We start from the raw sequence: 4659 nt of genomic DNA, 5'->3' as shown, positions 1-4659 counted from the left end.
GCAGAAAAGAAATTGCCATGACTTGTGGCTGTACAGTCCCCTGTCCAGATGATGTATTCTGTTCCTAGATTTTTGTTCCCCGGTTAACGTGGCATTCAATGTTGTTGTATGCTCATATCATTCCCCCCTAGTGTTAGAATGCGAAGAATGCGAATTGGAACACTGGAAGTCTTGTATCTTCGAAGATTCTACTAATGAATTGCTAGGTAATCCTTCACCAAGCAACATATCATGTTTCCCCTTAGGAACCCATGCTATCGAGCGAAAGAATACCTAACAGTCCTCTAGTGGTTTGTGCTCGTGAACGATCGGGTAACCTCTGTTCGGTAGCAAACTTAACTTCCCGGTGGGAATTTGCTATCGAACCAAAGATTACCTAATCGCCCCCGAGTGAAGCCTTGGAATCGGAGATCTTATTGCTGCTTTCTTTGTAGTATGCTTTCCGTCGATGCCTCGTTAAACACCTTGCCAGAAAACCCAATGGGGACAAAAACTGAACGAAGAGAAAAAGAGTGCATCACATACTTTCCGTTTGACTGTTATTTGTCAGTAGTAATATCTTTTGAGGTGATCCATGTTCTAGTTGTTGGGCAACTTGTATCCATTATATTCTCCAACTCGAATGATCATTTCCCAGTGATAGCTGAAACCCGGTAAGGGCCTTCCCATGTTGGGCCTAACTTGCCCGAGTTAAGTTCCCGGGTGTTTTGAGTTACCTTCCTCAAGACCAAGTCTCCTACTTTGAAATAACGGAGGTTGGCTCTTCGATTATAATATCGCTTCATTCTCTGCTTTTGAACCGCCATTCTGACATGCGCTAAGTCCCTGCATTCCTCGAGCAGCTCCAAGTTGATTAGCATTACTTTGTTATTCGATTCTTCGTTCGCCTGGAAATACCTTAAGGTTGGTTCCCCTACTTCCACCGTTATTAAAGCTTCTGCACCGTACACAAGGGAAAAATGGGTTTCTCCCGTGCTTGACTTGGCCGGTGTTCGGTATGCCCATAGAACCTCAGGTAATTCTTCGGGCCAGTTGCTTTTTGATGCTTCCAAACTTTTCTTTAGATTTTGTATAATCACTTTGTTTGTTGACTCTGCTTGACCATTCGCGATCGGATAATAAGGTGAAGAGGTAATCCTCTTTATCTTCAAATCTTCAAGGAACTTTGTAAATTTTGCGCCGATAAACTGTGGCCCATTGTCGCATGCAATCTCTTTTGGTATTCCAAACCTGCAAATTATGGTTTCCCATAGGAAATCGACCACTTCACGTTCTCCGATATTCTGATAAGGACCTACTTCCACCCATTTAGAAAAATAGTCAGTCAAAATTAAAAGAAACCTTAGCTTTCCGGGAGCCAGTAGTAGTGGTCCGACGATGTCCATCCCCCATTTCATGAATGACCACTGGGACAGAACCGAATGTATGGGTTCTACCTGTTGATGTACTAGTGGTGCGTAGCGTTGGTACTTATCACATTTTCGTACGAAGTCTTTGGCATCTTGTTCCATACGGAGCCAGTAATATCCTGCCCGAACTAATTTCAGCACCAAAAAATCTGCACTTGAGTGGTTTCCACAAATCCCTTTGTAGACTTCTCTCATGACATAATTAGCTTCTGATGCTCCTAAGCATCGGGCCAACGGGCCTTGAAAGGAGATTTTGTACAATTGGCCTTTCTTGTATCTATAACATGCAGCTTTGGCGCGTAACACTCTTGATGCTTTGGGGTCTTCAAGCACTTTTCCATGCTCGAGATAATCGATTATTTTGTTTCTCCAGTCCCAGACCAAACTAGTCGAATTCACCTCATAGTAACCATATGTGTCCAAGACTGAGTTCATCAGTTGTACTACCGTTCCTGATTCTGATCCATGGACTTCTGTCGATGAGCCCAAATTAGCCAATGGATCTGCTTTCGCGTTATCTTCCCTCGGGATATGAGTAATTGACCACTCTCGGAATCGTGCCAATAAAGCCTAAACTTTTACCACGTACGTTCTTCTTTGGAGTCAAAAATTCCATAGACCTGATTTACCACCAACTGCGAATCACATTTGATTTCAATGATTTCAGAGTCAATCCCCAAGCCAATTCGAGCCCTGCAATCAAAGCTTCGTACTCTGCTTCATTGTTAGTTAACGGAATCGTTTTGATGGCTTGCCTTAAGGTTTCCCCCAAAGGCGTGATCAAGACTATTCCAAGCCCGAACCCTTTACGTTTGCAGCTCCGTCCGTAAATAAGGTCCAAACTCCCGATGTCGATTCTGACTCCATTATTGCCTCCATGGCCGCCAGAGGCAATAAGTCAGCCAAGACTTGCGACTTAATTGCAGTCCTCGATTTATATTCTATATCGAACTCGCTCATTTCGACGGCCCATTTAGCCAATATACCCTAGAGCTCGGGTTTATGGAGGATATTCCTAAGAGGGAAAGTAGTCACTACAGCTATCGGGTGGAATTGGAATTAGGGTCTCAGCTTCCGAGCGGCAACTACGAGAGCTAAGGCTAGCTTTTCCAGATGTGGGTAGTGAATTTCTGCTCCAGTTAAAATTTTACTAATGTAATAAATGGGAGATTGTGTACCTTCGTCCTCCCGGACTAAAACTGCACTTACTGCAACTTCTGAAACTACGAGGTAGACCAACAACCTTTCACCTTCTTTTGGTTTTGAGAGCAACGGAGGGCTTGACAAATATATCTTCAACTCCTTCAAGGCTTGCTGACACTCCGGTGTCCATTCGAAATTATTTTTCTTTATGAGTAGTGCGAAGAAGCGATGACATTTTTCCGATGAACGGGAAATGAACCTCGTCAAAGCTGCCAATCTCCCTGTGAGCCGCTGGACTTCTTTTACGTTAGAAAATTGATCCGGGATGTCCTCTATGGCCTTGATTTTGTCGGAATTTACCTCAATTCCTCTTTGTGAGACTAGTAATCCTAGGAACTTACCCGAACTGACCCCGAGCGCACACTTCTGGGGATTAAGTTTCATATTATTCTCCTTCAGGATATCGAATGTTTCTTGCAAATACTTCAGGTGATCACTTGCATTCAAAGATTTAACGAGCATATTGTCTATATATACTTCCATAGTCTTTCCTATTTTTTTCCGAACATATTATTCACGAGCCGTTGATAAGTGGATTCGGCGTTCTTTAACCCGAATGGCATCACATTGTAACAATATATGCCAAAATTCATTATAAAGGAAGTCATTTCCTGATCTTCTAGGTTCATCTTGATTTGATTGTACCCAAAATAAGCATCGAGGAAACTCATTAACTCGTACCAGACCGTGTCATCAATCATTTGATCGATATTTGGCAATGAGAATGAGTATTTCGGGCACGTCTTATTAAGATCCTTATAATCTATGCACATGTGAAATTTATTATTTTTCTTAGGAACTACTACTACATTGGCTATCAAGTCTGGATATCTTATCTCTCGGATTGAATCAATCTTAAGTAAATGGGTTACCTTTTTTTTTGATGAATTTATTCCTTGCTTCGGCAATATGGCGCTTCTTATGCCTTACCAGAGGTATGTTGGGATCCAAACTTAACTTGTGCACGACTATCTCCTTAGGGATTCCTGTCATATCCTCGTGCGACCATGCAAAACAATCAGCGTTAATTATAAGGAATTCGATAAAAGCAGACCTGAGCTCCGGGTGCAGTCCTGTTCCCAAATGGAATTTCCTTTCTAGGAATTCTTCGAACAACACAACTTTCTCCAGTTCTTCTGTCGTGGACTTCGTCACGTCCATCTCTTCTAGTACTTGAAAATACCTTGGTACCTAGTATTGTTTCGACTCTTCTGTCCACGGGCTAACTTCATCTGGTTCGGGGGCAGGTGTCAGTTCCGGTGATTTCTATGCCGCATGTTCCTTTTCTTTGCTACTAGAGACCAAAATTGCATTCATCTCCCTTGCTGCCGATTGATCAACCCTTATCTGATTGATCCCCTCGAGTGTCAAAAACTTTAACAATTGGTGATATGTTGAAGGCACAACTTTCATCTAGTGCAACCATGGTCTTCCTAAGATGATGTTATACCCCATGCCTCCATCTACCACTTCGAAGAGAGTAATCTTCATTACTCCCTCAGCATTCGTGAGCAGCAAAATTTCTCCATGGGTTGTCATGCTTGCCAGGTTGAGTTCGACGAGGAGTTTTGTTGCCGGAATAATGCATCCAGTGAGTTTAGCTTGCTCCAGTATTTTCCATTATACAATATTAGCTGAACTTCCTGGATCTACTAAAATATATTTAATTTTAAAATCTAACACATTTAAAGAAATTACCAGTGCGTCATTGTGCGGTAGCAATAATCTGTCTGCATCTTCATCCATAAATGTGATATCGTCTTCCCGGAGCCGTTTACTGTGAGTTATCAATACTTTTGTCTTCTTCGCTGCCGAAAAGGTGACCCCGTTAATTTCATTTCCTCCGAAGATCATGTTGATCGTTTGGTATGGGGGTTCTTCTCCTGTTTTTGAGGTTTCTGCGTCGCCATTGTTCCGACCATAATTGTTTTTAGCTCGGTCACTCAAGAATTCTATGAGGTGACCATTCTTTAACAGTATTGCCATTTCTTCCTGGAGGTGTCGGTAGTCCCCAGTCTGGTGGTTGTTAGTGCCATGATATTCACAC

Source organism: Nicotiana tabacum, chromosome 15 (genome assembly GCF_000715075.1).
Source record: "Nicotiana tabacum cultivar K326 chromosome 15, ASM71507v2, whole genome shotgun sequence".
NCBI classification, from domain to species: domain Eukaryota; kingdom Viridiplantae; phylum Streptophyta; class Magnoliopsida; order Solanales; family Solanaceae; genus Nicotiana; species Nicotiana tabacum.
The sequence above is the reverse complement of the archived record's forward strand: the minus strand, read 5'-3'. Positions refer to the sequence as shown.